The sequence below is a fragment of the Sphaeramia orbicularis genome, chromosome 16 (genome assembly GCF_902148855.1).
Source record: "Sphaeramia orbicularis chromosome 16, fSphaOr1.1, whole genome shotgun sequence".
Taxonomy (NCBI): Eukaryota; Metazoa; Chordata; class Actinopteri; order Kurtiformes; family Apogonidae; genus Sphaeramia; species Sphaeramia orbicularis.
Genome location: NC_043972.1, coordinates 47700548 through 47715930, shown reverse-complemented (window position 1 = coordinate 47715930; position 15383 = coordinate 47700548). Strand labels below are relative to the sequence as shown.

At 36.8% G+C, this 15383-nt stretch overlaps 2 protein-coding genes across 5 annotated transcripts in view; one reads left to right on the top strand and one right to left on the bottom strand.

The window, feature by feature from the left end:
* Positions 1 to 15383, bottom strand: part of LOC115435617 (aldehyde dehydrogenase, mitochondrial-like) — a 534672-nt gene that overhangs the window by 67294 nt on the left and 451995 nt on the right. The gene's annotated exons all lie outside the window — the stretch shown is intronic.
* LOC115435619 (zinc finger protein 664-like) overlaps positions 1 to 15383 on the top strand; it is a 493117-nt gene that overhangs the window by 61298 nt on the left and 416436 nt on the right. The window lies entirely within an intron of this gene.

The following is a 15383-nucleotide window of genomic DNA, read 5'->3' as shown; positions in this document are numbered from 1 at the left end:
AGACACTATCTACTGCATCAAATAATATGAACATTTTCTATGATGGCATGTGTCCTTGTAAACAGTCAAGATTAATGGGACTAGCGTGTATCGTGTGTATACCCATAAACAAAGTAATTTTTGAGCAACAATGGGTACAAGGAGTAATAGTAATAAACAGTATGTGTTGAGCTAAATCGTAATACGCTGCTTAACATATTAGCTTCGCCTTGAGCCTCCTTTATCACAGATACAGAAACAGATGAACTTCATAATCTCCAGGAGGAAATCCCCTTTTTTGTTCATGTGTACATATAAACAGGACCTGAAAGAAGCCACTTTTCACGTAAAAGTTGGGCTCTGTGAAACAAGCATCATGAGAGAATGTGTACATCTCTGTGGAACCTTTAACCCATGCATACAAACCTTTGGGAGATATGGGAAGTTAAATGATATGTCCAGGTGGGGATATCACATATGTGTAAAAGGTTCTGGCATTCAGTAAAAAAAACGAAAAAAAAAGAGAACTCTGGCAGCACTCATGCACAAATTATATAAACAGTGTGGTAATACTCATGCATAAATGCCATGTAGACATAAATCATTTGATGGAACTCATGCATAAATTCTATAAACATATAAACAGTGTGGTGATACTTGTTTTTTCACCTGAAGGTGAAACATATTTAAAAAGGTCACAGGAGTCAAAAGTACAGAAGCCGAGAACAGCCGTGGTGTAACATATTATTTTATGTTCATTATCTCGTGATAACGAATTAATGAAGTCATTATCTCAAGATAATAACGTTTGTTATCTCAAGATAACGAATTCATTTATTTCGTTATTTCATAGTAGAAGATGCTAACAGGTACCACTTCCTCCACATCGCTGCCTTCAACAGCTGTTGCTGACATGTGCTGTACAGAGCAGGACACACATTCAACAACAAGTTACCATTAAGTTACAGTAACTACAAGTTCCATTAGTTTGTTTACTGCATGTTTAAGGTTCAAGGGGTAATATGTTAGTCTGAACAGATGAGAGTTTGACCAAGTTACCAACTAACATCTATGCGGTTGCTTCAGCTAACGTAGTGTTAGCTGCTTGCTATTGTTCAAGTAATGCTCATGGACACTTTACTGTCAGAATCGCAACCTAACTTCATGTTAATGTTATCGAGCTGACAGACACCAGTCGGGCTTTTCTACACTCATGACCAGTTGAAAATGTGTTAATGGGTTGTAGTTACAAGATGAGACCAGTAGGGAGAGCTCAATGTAAATGTTTAGGCCAGAGGTCAGCAACCCTGGTCCCAGAGAGCCACTATCCTGCATGTTTTAGATGTTTCCCTCTTCCAGCACACCTGGAATAGTGTGTTAATAACGCGTTAACTTGCCCAGCCCTAATATATATATATATATATATATATATATATATATATATATATATATATATATATATATATATATGTATGTATGTATATGTATGTATATATATATATATATATATATATGTGTGTGTGTGTGTGTGTGTGTGTATATGTGTATATATATACACACACACACACACATATATATATATATATATATATGTTAGAGCTGGGCACGTTAACGCGTTATTATCGCGTTAACTCATTTATTTGATAACGCCGACAAACATTTTATCGCGCGTTAATGGAATTTTATTATAATCATTTTCAATTGTGAAATTCAGCGGCATACGTTACGGTGCTGCTATGTCTGGAGAAGTCACGACAGTGTCACGTCAGTGCCGTAAAGTAGGCGTTGTTGTTGGACTATTCGTGCAAGGCGGGGGAAACAAGCATGGAGAAAGGATTACTTCTGAATGGACATTTCATTTTTAAATTGCTGCCGGACGGCCAAATTGATAAATCTAAGGTAATATGCAGCCACTGCAAAGCGGAATTTGAATATCACCGGAGCACATCAAGTCTTAAATATCATTTAAACTCAGCACACTCCGTTGATGTCAGTAAAATGCCTGCTAGCGAAACAAAAAGAGGGGGGAGGCTTCGGCAGACTACGTTGGAAGCGACATGTGGAAAAAGTATCGACCAACATAAGCAACACAAGCTAACAAATGCCATAGCAAAGTGGATAGCCACAAACTGCAGGCCGATTAATGTTGTTGAAGATGTTGGTCTGAGGAACGTTATCCGGATAGCAACAAATGACTGTACGTATATGCTCCCATCCAGACACACCACCACAAGACGAATACAGGAGTTGTGAAAAGGAGAGGGCTATTAAAGAAATGGCTTTACAGCATGCGGCAACTGTGGCTCTCACTGGAGACTACTGGACTTCACTAGGTAACCATAATTATCTCAGAGTTACAGCTCATTATGTTGACGAACAGTGGAAGCTGCATTCACATGTGCTGACTGTCATGAAAACACAAGAGAGACATTTTGCTGAAACGTGCGCACAACATTTCAGTCGCGTTGCACAACAGTGGCACATTTCAGATAAAGTCAGCACACTTAGCACGGATAGTGCAAGAAATATGATCGCTGCAGCAAGACATCTTCCTTTTGAACACGTCCCCTGCCTTGCACATAGTATTCAGCGTTCTGTCACAGTTTCCCTCCAGAACAGCCCATTTGAAAATGTCCTGGCTAAATGCAGAAAAGTTGTCGGGCACTTCAAACACAGCCCAGCAAGTGCTGCAGAGTTAGAACAACAACAAATTCAGCAAGGGCAAAATAAGGAGTCGCTTACACAAGACATTCCGACCAGATGGAATTCCACCCTGGACATGATAAAAAGTGTTGGCAGAAATGAACGGCCACTGAGGGATGTCATCGCCACACACAACTCCAGTGTCACCATGCCAACTGCAGCAGAGATGGAGAAACTGCAGAAGCTGGAAACTCTACTGGAGCCCTGCAGGTATGTTTAATGTCATATTTCTCTTTGTCTTGTCTATGTGCATATTAGGGAAATAGCATATATATATACAGTATATGTCTGTAATTATAGCATGGCTTTTTTTGTGTATACTGGTAAGCAAGTGAACTTTTTTTTTTTGTCTTGCAGATATGTGACTGAACTCCTGGGAGGAGAAAAGTACGTTTCATGCTCTGTGGTTCTGCCTGCACTTTGCCATCTTTTTCGGCTGATGGAGAGCTCAGATGACGACCCTGCCTACGTGGTCAAGTTCAAGTCTACCTTCAAAACAGACCTAGACATACGAAAGGCAAATGCCAACATCGCATATCTGAGGACAGCTACAGCCCTAGATCCAAGATTCAAGGACCTCAAGTGTATACCAAAAGCTGAGAGGGCTGAGGTGTGGGCCTCTATCACCACTTTACTCAGCAGGGATGTTGCAGAGAAACCTGTGGAAACAACATCAGAGCCACCAAAGAAAAAACTCATGCTCCTAGCTGTCTCATCAGAGTCTGACTCTGATGAGGAGGAAGACTCAGTTGAGAACTGTGTGCGTCGATACAGAGCAGAGGCCACCATCAGTGCAGAGGCCTGTCCGTTAGAGTGGTGGTCCAAACATGCAGGTTCACACAAGAGACTAGCCTCCATTGCACAGAAGTATCTGGCAACACCGGCTACATCAGTACCTTGTGAAAGGTTGTTTTCTGTTGCTGGTCACATTGTGCAGAAAAAGAGAGCTGCTTTGTCATCTGAAAATGTCAGTGACCTTGTATGTCTCAGCAACTGGCTTGGTGCAGAGGAGTAAGACATGTGAAACCAGAGGAATGAGTGATGTTTTTAATTTCTTGACTTTTTTTTTCCCACTGAGATTCCACGAAGGAAATCCAGTATTAACATGTACTTAAAGGGACACTCCATCTTTTGTTAGCTTAGCATAGCATAGTTGCGAAGTTTGGTAAACTGGGACTGCGCAAAGTCAACAACTATGCTAAGATAAGCCAACAGAAGATGGAGTGGCTAAAAAGACTGATAAACAGTAGCCCAGCTCTGTGTACATTTGTTTGTGTTCAAATACTTTACCTCACTTTAACAGGGACATTTATTGCTTATGATGATAACTCAGGAAAACAAGTACACAGATTGGTAAATGTTTATTTTCAGTAGCTTATGTTATGATTGTGGCTCTGACTCAATTCTTCATAGTTTTTCTGTAACAAACTAGTAGAAATGTTATTGGCCTGACAGTAGCTAATTGGTTTGATTTTATATTTGATGCAATGAATGTTTTAAATTGCTAATTGCAAATGCAGTTCTACTGTTAAAAAGCATCTTATTTGTTTGATGTGTTTGCAAACTAATTGCACTTAAATGCTATTGCACTGTTTGTTGCAAATGAGTTTACTGCTCATATTTCTGTACTTTTGACATAAACTGCCAACTACACAATAGAGGTAAGATCGGGCCTAAAAAATCCAGCCCGACCCGACCCAGGCCCGCGGGTATTAAAGCCCGGCCCGAGCCAACCAATTAACTTGATTTGCAGGCCCGAGCCCGAAGCAAACCCGAAATTTCATATTTTATTTGTGAGGACTCGGGAGGAGGAGGGGTGATTTATGATAACAAATTAAAGCCTGTCTTTTGTAACGAAATCTAAGTTAAACAAGACTGTATAAACATTTACATCTTTTATATTTCTGTGTCTGCAGAGGTTACATTAACTGACAATTTTCCATCATTGACGGATTTTTTTAAGAGTTGACGGGAAAAATTTAAGGCCGTCCGTCATTTTGACGGGTTGAAAATTGGGCCATAAACCACAGTAGCAGTACATCCTTAAGAATCTAGCGCGGCACTTTAAGAGAGAGAGAAAGGCAGAGAGCCCGACCCGACCCGAACGTAATGATTGACATTTTAGGCCCGACCCGGCCCGAAATTCGGGTCGGGTCGGGCTTGGACTCGGGCTTAAGATCTTACCTCTACTACACAATGTTTGGGTTTGTTATTGAATTTTGTGTTCAAGTGCGATTAATCGCGATTAATCCTAGAAGTTTATGTGATTAATCACGATTAAAAAATTTAATTGCTGCCCAGCACTAATATATATATATATATATATATATATATATATATATATATATATATATATATATACAGGGTGACACAAAAAACGGGAACTTTTTAACAATCCAATAAAACCAAGAGTGATGGAAGAAAAATATTTTATTCATAGTAATTGAAACCTTAAAACATGCCATTTAACTCTTTCCCCGCCATTGACGAGATATTCCGTCAATTGCTTCCCAACGCTTCCCCGCCAATGACAAGATTTTCCGTCAATCCGTGTTTTCACTGTTATACTGTAGTTGGAGGTGTTGTGGATCATGTGAATTTCCTTAGTCCAAAAACAAACAATTAAGCAGCTTTTTCGGAAAAATGACGGGCCGGGTTTAACGTTTTTGCACTGGAGTCTCCGTATCCCATGGCAACGCATCCAGCGGCAGTCACTGAATGAGGAAATGAAGACTGCAGGAACCGCGCACAGTTTCAAAAGCCTTAAAGATGATTTTGGAGACAGAGTCTGACAATTCAATATATGATGGAGCTACAGAAGAACCATTTAGAGACAGGAACGGAGAAATAGAAGGTCAGGGAGACGGACACGGAACACGGGAAACAAGGAGCGGCTCAGGTCCGACACGGAGGTGCGGGTGGGGGGGGCGGGGGCACAGAGCGACACGGAGAAAATGACAGACAGGAGGAAGAGAAAAGAGACATTTCTAGTGGACATTCAAGGAGAAGACAGACATACAGACATGGGACAAGACAAAGGAAAGCTAGTCTGCATCTGTTAGAGTGAGTTCAGATTCAGACTGAGGACACAGAACATATTCAGCTGTAGAATGTCAGCAGGACACATGAAAGACACTTTTGGATTTGGCTTTTGTATGAAATAAATAAATACATATATTCATACAGAGATAAATAACTAGATGTCCATAGAATTATTTACAGATCAAACACAGCAGCTGGTCCAACAGGAGGACCTGGTGCAGCCAAAGGCCAGAAATCTACAGTATTTAGTGCATTTGTTTCTTTTTTTCTTGAAAATGAGGAATATTGAGGTGTTTATATCCAAAAGCTAAACTACTATGTGTTAGACTTATAACTGATGTATGTAAATGTGCAAAGTTTAGAAGGAACCTTGTGCTTTACAAGATGTTCGGTCTAAAGTTTGGTGTGGATTCCCCTAACATTTTGTGGAATGATGGGATATCTTAGAGCTGTTTGTTACTATTATTGCTGTTATTATTATTTTATTTTGTGATTTTGAAGATAGTGTTACTGTTGGTGAATAAGAAAGAGTCAAAAATGTAAACAGGAAATCAGTTTTCTCTTGAAAATCAATATCTTTGAAAAAAATGCAATTTTCTCAGCTTTTTGCTCAAAATTCAGTTTTTTCCTGAAAATGCCCAAATATTCAAATGTTTATATCTCACGAACGAATAAAGATAGAATAAAATAGTTTTTTGTGTTTAAAAGTTGAAGTTCTGTTCTTTCTTTTGATGTATTCAGTGTTCACATACTCCTAACACAACATTTTCAGTGAGCCTCCAAAGATTAGTGAAAATGACCAAAACGGCTGGCGCTGGCTACCAACTCACTGGAAAATGCTCTGGCGGGGAAAGAGTTAAGAAACAATGATGGAATTTTCATTTTTAAAAAATTACTTCCTGTAGATGGCGTCCTCCTGTACGAATGCATTCTTGAAATCTGCTGTTGAGATTCCTCATTGACCGCTGCAACATCTCAGCTGGGATACTGTGAATTTCATCCTGAATTCTCTGTTTGAACTCATCCAGAGTTCTTGGTCGAGTCGTGTACACTTTACTCTTGAGATAGCCCCACAAGAAAAAATCACAAACGGACAAATCTGGCGATCTAGGGGGCCAGGGAACGTTACTGAATCTTGAGATCACACGGTTACTGAACAATTCTCGCACAGCCGCCAATGGTTACTAAAATGAGGGTGTGTTTACTTGCTCAAGGTCACTGTCTCGCAGTGCTGCCACTTGCTCATGTCTGCCAATACGCACTTCAAAAATTCCCATTTTTTGGGTCACCCTGTACATATATATATATATATATATATATATATATATATATATATATATATATATATGTATATATATGTATATATATATATATATATATATATATATATATATATATATATATATATATATATATATATATATGTTAGGCCTTTAATGGTACACATACCGAACCAAACCGTTTCGGTACACACCTGTTCGGTTCGGTAAACAGCTGTACCGAAATGGCACAGTATGTTGAGAAAAAGAAAAAGGAACGAAAGACGTTGTTCAATGCGGAACTTTAAATCTGTGCAAGTTTCACACGGACATATGGAAGGACGCACACATTGACCCAAAATATGAAGTAGCAGCTGATATAAGGTTAAAAAAACAACAAATATGATGTGAACCTGGAAGGAAGAGACTGAAGACCCTCCACCATCATTACAGTTCAGTTCAGGTACCCATGAAAGACAACAACGAGGAAAGAGACGTTAATAAGACGGACGTTGTTTGGCCCCTATGAACTACGGTAGTTCTAAAACACTTACACTAGCTCTGTCTGTCTGTCTGTCTGCCTATCTGTCTGCCACACACGCTGTATAATAGAGGAATAAATAGAACGTTGAAAGTATGTAAAGTTTCACTTTCATTTCACGACAGCTTTTGTTACGTTAGTTATGGACCGCACCCCCAGGTATATAACTGCCCCCCCCCCCCCCCAACAACACCCCATCCCCTGGCTCCAACAAAAAAATAAAAATAAAATCCCCCGTGCACATAGGCACACAACACAGTTTGTTCTCTGCCCTAAAATAAATAATTTGGTTCATTGTGTTGTCAGTGTTTCTCTTCAGTTTGTTTAAACAGAATACCAGTTTGTCCTCTCGTTAATGTTTCACTTCATGTGGAATTTTTTTGTTATTTTTATGCAGAATGTGAACTGACAGAACTGTGATTAGATTTTTCTTGTTTGTTCGAAACTACCTGTCAGGGAAAAGTGCAATACTAATGTTTAAAATACATTTAGTAATATTAATAATTTATTTTATACGTGATTTGTAGGAGCAGAATTATATTATTCCTGTTTTTCTATATTCTATTGTCTCCAAAAATTGGGGGAAAAAATGTTAAAAAAATTCGTAAATGCATTAATAGACATTTTGAGGGGTTTTCTGTCTTCCCGTACCGAACCGAAAAAAAAACCGAACCGTGGCTTTGAAGACCAAAAACGTACCGAACCAAAAATTTTGTGTACCATTACAGGCCTAAGATATCTATATATCTATATCTATATCTATCTATCTATCTATCTATCTATCTATCTATCTATCTATATACATATATATATATATATATATATATATATATATATATATATATACACACATATATATGATGATGATACATGGCCTCTGAAGCTACAAGATCTCCCACATAAATGAATGAGAAGCCTTTCATCTTTACGGCCTTCTGCCACTTTGAGCAGGTTACCTGCAGTTAGTGTTTCACATTTTGAAAGATTTTCTCTTCTTTTTCTGTCATTGTCAGTAACATATGGATTCTTCTCAGATATTAGGCAGCCAACTGGGGGTAGACGTGACGCGCTCGTCAGCAGATGGGAACCTTCCACGGCTGAGCGCAGAATCCTAACCTTTCAAACACTATCATCAGTGATGGCCGGTGAATGGGATTCATTTGGCAGTTGGTAGTTCCCCACATAATGTAAAAAAAAATACAGGTATGAGGTTCAGCGGTGGAATGTCTTCATTAAAGATAATTGTGAGGATTTTAGGCATGTGTATCTTGTCATATTTACCTTATTCCAATACTCAGTTACAGTAGTTGCTTCATTCTGACCTCTAGATTATTTCATAGATTAGATGGTTTGCTATACTCACCAGGCTGCTGGCCACCAACTTTTTTATAACTGGCAGCTTGTGAGTGAAGAGCCTTTATCCATGAAGCTTTAGGATACTCCTTAAGTGTGTTACACAGACATCCCACCTGTACAAACATTTGGCAGATTTCACACAGAAAATTGAATGAAAAATATGCATTTGATACAAACCTTCACTGTGTTGGGATGTCTCTTCATTTTCGTTCTCTTCTTGTATGGGCCTTATTGGTGAATAGCATGTAGCACTTCTGATGGAAGCCTTGATTAGCTGTGTATTTTACCTTGTCCTCTTCTGTTTGTGTTAGGTTCTCCTCAGGACACCCCTTTCCCTCAAGGCTGACTGAAATTGGTCCATGGTGATCTATAAAATTTTAAAAAAACAAGTTAATGTAGTCATACTTGTTAGGAGCTGCAAAAACGTTGTTCACCTTTTGACTGCTGGCCCTTCATTAACTGTAAATACAAAAGGGTTGTCATAGTTCCAGTTCATTTAATAGCCAAATCTGCTTTTCAGTTGATGATTGTAACGTACTGTACTGCACCACTAAGCATAACGTAAATACCACACATAGGACACAAAGCACTATTAGGGGAATAAATAAATATTTGATTAAACGTTACACAACACATCCTGCTAAATTAACGTTAGCCTACATAAGCCAGTGTAGAAAAGCCCAGCTGGTGTCTGTCAGCTCAATAACATCAACATGAAGTTAGGTTGCGATTCTGACAGTAAAGTGTCCATGAGCATTACTGAAGCAATAGCAAGTAGCTAACACTACATTAGTTGAAGCAACCGCATAGATGTTAGTTGGTAACTTGGTCAAACTCTCATCTGTTCAGACTAACATATTACCCCTTGAACCTTAAACACACAGTAAACAAACTAATGGAACTTGTAGTTACTGTAACTTACTGGTAACTTGTCGTATGTGTGTTCTGCTCTGTACAGCATATGTCAGCAACTGCTGTTGAAGGCAGCGATGTGGAGGAAGTGGTACCTGTTAGCATCTTCTACTATGAAATAAGGAAATAAATTAATTCGTTATCATGAGATAATGAACTTTTTTGTCTCAAGATAACGACTAAATTGATTTGTTATCTCGAGATAACGAACGTTGTTATCTCGAGATAACGACTTAATTAATTCGTTATCATGAGATAACGACCAGAAAATAATATGTTAAATCACGGCCGCTCTTGGCTTCTGTAAAAAGGATATCATTCAAAAAACATTGTTTCATTTGATTTGATTTGATTTCTTTTCTTTTCATTCTTTGTTGTTTTTTTTAACTTCTTTACCTTGAATGAGTTAGTTTTTAAATGACAAACAAAAGAAAAACCTTTAAAACCTTGTGCCAAAACTGATAAAAGGAAAGACCAGAGGTGACTGGCCAAAGTACAATAAGGACGGTGCGCTGGACAGGCCAGCCCTATACCATTGACAACCACTGCCAAAAAGAAGAAAAAAATAGAGTTACTTAATCCATAATACTTTCACCTTCCTCATATAAATTTTAAATTGATTTCATCATTCATTCAATATTCATTATTTTGTGAGTCACACAAAGGAGATAACTACGGTGGCCCAGAGGTGCAACAACCAAAAAAAATTATCCGCTATAAGAAAAAAAGAGATTGTGATTTATTTAAGAAGAAGTATCTTAAAAACAAATGTACTCCTTAAAAAAAATAAACTTGCATGAAAAAAACTATCTTATAAAAAAAAACAACAACTTGTAATAAAAAATAAATTTGTACAAAGAAATAAAATAAACTTATATGTATATATTTTTTTTAAAATAAAATAATCTACTAAATGAAATAGACTTCTACAAAAAAAGTGTCTCAAAATGAAATTTAGCAACATCAAAAATTAAATTCAATGTTAGGCTTTAAAATATGTTGCCCCAAAGTAAATATCCAAATAAAACAGACAATTACTAAATTATAAAATTACATTTATTTAACAAAAAAAAAAAAAAAAAAGAGTATTTGAAAATATAAAACCTAATATTCCTAAAAAAAAAAAAAAATCACTTTTTATATAAGGTTCATCAAAAAAAAAAAAAAAAAAAGAAAGGAAAAATAAAACATCATCCACCTTTTCAATTAGGGGGGCACTGTTTACCCAAAAGCTCTCTTACTTTAAAATTAAAGCCACCACAAAAAAATAAAAGCATAGGCTGAAAATTTTTAAGGCCTTTAGCTAATGTGGCTAATGCTAAGGAATTAATCCACCGGAAGTGGAGGTCAGTGTGCTAAAAATAAAGTTATTTTAAAATTATTTTAATAAGGTTCATCGTTATCGCTTTTATTTTTTGTGGTGGCCTTAATTTTAAAGCAAGAGACCCTTTGGGTAAACATCCCCCCCCGCCCCGCCCCCCCCAAATTGAAAAGGTGGATGATGTTTTTTTCCTTTATATCTTTTTTTTTTTTTTTTTTGATGAACCTAATTTAAAAAGTGAAGAGGTTTTCTTTTTTAGGCATATCAAGTTTCATATGCTATAGATGGAGGCATTGCCCTGCTGAGAAGTAGTCACTCCCCACCCACCTGGCACCAACATCTTTCTTCTTGACTCTGTCTATAGGTCAGTGTATTGTCGTGCACTGTCCCTTTCCAAATAAAATCATACCATACCATACCATATCATGCCATACCATACCATACCTACTAGGCCTGTAACGGTACACAAAAGTTTTTTTTTTCGGTTCGGTACTGGAAGAAAGAAAACCCCTCAAAATGTCTTTAATATATTTATTATGAATTTTTGAACATTTTTCCCCCAATTTTTGAGACAACAGAATATAGAAAAACAAGAGTAATATAATTCTGTTGCTATAAATGAAATAGAAAATAAAATAAATAAAATATTACTAAATGTATTTTAAACATTAGTATTGCACTTTTCCCTGAAAGGTAGTTTTAAACAAAGAACAAAAATCTAATCCCAGCTCTGTCAGTTCACATTATGCATAAAAATAACAAAAAAATTCCACATGAAGTGCAACATTAACAAGAGGACAAACTAGTATTCTGTTTAAAAAAACTTAAGAGCAGCATTAACAACCAAATTATTTATTTTAGGATGGTGAACAAACTGTTTAGGCCACTTTGTGTATTTGTGTGTGTGTGTGTGTGTGTGTGTGTCAGTGGTGATTTCTCACAGACTGCAAGGGAAGCTTGGCCTCCCCTAAAATTACGAAAATTAAATGGTTAAATATGTACGGTTGTGTTGACTACAAATGTGTTAGAACACATTCATCTCACAGACACGTTCGTTCAGAATCAGCTTTATCACAAATCAATGGACTCGATGTTGTTCACTTCTCATACATTCCCGTTGCGCTGTTTTCTCATACGATCTCTGCTCAGTGCATTTGCCCGTAGACGCTCAGCGTCCATGCACTTCAGTGGGACTGAGTGGAACAGCTTTTTTCATTGCCTCAAAAGTGGACGGTAATTGGATAAATGCCACGATGTTGTCCCGCCCCCGGATGCTCGGCGTCTCTGGGGGTGAATGGAGCTGTGGGCGGAGCTCAGCTGGGCTGGACGCCAGACTTCCACATGCTGATTGGAGGATCAGTCGAAAGGCTGAATCCCATTTGATTGACAGCTGTTTTCAGATCTACTCCTTCACTGACACAGTTCAGTTTAATACCGTCGCACATTCTGCTGTGAAATCGAGAGAGAAATCACTACGAAATTACTTGTTCATTTCTTGCACTGTAAATAAAACACACTCGTTGTACTTCCTTGTTTCAATTTAACATAATTTCAATGTTTTCTTGTTTACTTGGTACGATAAGGCCACTGACCATTTTCTTAAAAAGCAACAGAGGGATGAATTTGTTTAAATAACCTGACTTTTTTTTTTTGATGTAAGCAACAATGAGCTTCCCCTGTCTGAAAGACAAGCAGCTGCCACTGGTGTGTGTGTGTGTGTGTGTGTGTGTGTGTAGGGGTGTGTGTGTGTACCACAGCAAATGTCCTTTATTGAAAAGCTCTGTAATACCCATTGGCAGCTCACTGAGTTTTTGTAAAACACTCAGAGGTGTCAAAAGTATTTATATTTATTACTCAGGTAGAAGTATAGACACTAGGGTGTAAACAGACTTGTGTGGAAGTTGAATAATCAACTGAAGTTTTTTTACTCAAGTAAAAGTACTGGTTTCAAAACTACTTAAAGTATAAAAGTCAATTTAAAGGGGGAAAATGTCATTAGGACAAAAACTTAGGCCAGGGGTCTCAAACTCATTGTCTTTCAGGGGCCACATTCAGCCCGATTTGATCTCCAGTGGGCCGGACCAGTAAAATAAAAGCATAATCACCTATAAATAAAGACAACTCCAAATTTTTGTCTCTGTTTTAGTGCAAAAACCCCCATTAAATTATGAAAATAATTACTTTTAAAAACTATCCAAACAAAAAAGATGTGAATAACCTGAAAAAAACTGGCCATCTGATGTTATCTGATGATTTGAATGTATATGATAGTGTTGCCTCATATGTACATATTGGTTCATTTTGGCATATATGGGGCGATATCAGATAAAATGAGCCATTTAAGGTTTGAGCCTCCTAGCTCTTTAAATTTTAAGAGCCAATGAATGCAAATTATTTCAAATTGCTGCATCTGTACTTGGCAAAAAATAATTGATTTGATTGGCGTGTGTTTGCTGTGGTGGGCGTTTCAATGCCTCATTGCCTGCTGAGGACAACTGTGGGGAAAGTGGCCTAGCACACAAATCAGACTTTAAAGTGATAAGGGTGATAAATAGAAAAATGGTGTACATCTATCTATCTATCTATCTATCTATCTATCTATCTATATATATATATATATATATATATATATATATATATATATATATATATATATATATATCTATGTATAAATGCATCATGTATTGTGATTGCCTGCATAAGATATAATATAAACATTTTTGCTCACTGAAGTTGTTTTTTATGAAAAAATCCTTTTTGATGGTGGCTCATTTTATCTTAATGTATTCAGAAAAACTGAGCCATGCATTTCAACTAAAATGAACCACCCTCAGACTTGTGTTTTAGCAAATATTTCAATGGTTCCATTGATTAAAATACATTAATTTGATCATATATGAATGTGTTTGAACATATCTTACATGCAGCTGACCTTCCATATCCATCACAGAACCAGGTTTAGGGCTGGTTGTGCAGAGTATTCAACCCAGGGCTTGGGATGCAGAAACCTGAAGTCCTGTCAGCTGCAAAGGCTGCAGGACTCAACAAACTAAAGCTCATGCAGTGGTTCAAGGATCAGGAGGACCTGCTCTGCATGCTCGGCCTTGAGGGCATTCCATCTCATCTCTGGAACTGCAATGAATCCGGTCTCCAAGACCAGTTCAGACCAGCTAAGGTGGTTAGATAGGTTGGACCCCCATGCATGGAGGTCTGCTCAGATAAAAAGGGCAAAATACACTGGAAACAAAAGACACCACACAAGACAAATGTTGTACATTTAACTGATTTATTGAGCAAACATTTTGGTTGTAATTTTTTTAACCCATAAAGACCCATTGATACTTTGATTATGATTACTCTGATTATTAGTAGTACAATTTTAAATTTAATTTTTCTATTTAACCTTTTATAAGTAATTTATCAAGATTTAACATAATATTATTGTTAGATTTTTATTTTATTTTTATTATTATAATTATAATCATTAATTACTATTATATGTATTTTGGGCCATTTCTCTATTTAATTAATGGAACATGTAGATGTTCACAAAACCTCAAGTAAAGTTGAGAGATATTACTTCAGAAACAGAGAAAACTTAAAAAAAAAAAAAAAAAAAAAAAAAAAACTGCCTTTTTCACCTAAATCTATTATAAACTAAGTCTAAACTGCGTGTGTCCATCCACTGTCATTGATCCAACTCCATGGGTTTTACTGGTGAATAAATGTTGTAAAAGATGACGGTGTTTGCACGTTCACTACGGAGCTTTTGAATGTCTAAATGGGTCATATCTGATGGCACCTCACTTCATTTTAATTCTTTAGTTTTGTCTCATTTTAACATAGTCTTAAATTATTTACTATTTATTTATCTATTGCCTTTTGTCCTATATTGTATCATTATATTATGATGTTTTAACCATGCTTTTTACAGGTTTTATATATTGCTATTTTTTGTGATATTTGATAACTTTTCTTTATTTTAGTCTGCTTTTTATCTTTTATTTTTAGTCTATTTTAATCATAATCAGCAAGGTGCTGGGAGTACCTGTCCATTTTAATCTGATAATTAATTCTATGTACTGATAGGATTAGTGGATCTGCAGATATTAAACAGTTTAGATCAGTGGATGGTTTAAACTAAACCTGGATGTTTGGGTCTTTATGCAAGCGATGCATGTTATGTTAAACAATCAGATAAATTTAGAAAAATACATGTATAATAAATAATTGCCAAACATATTAATTAAAATATAAAAGCCAATTAAAT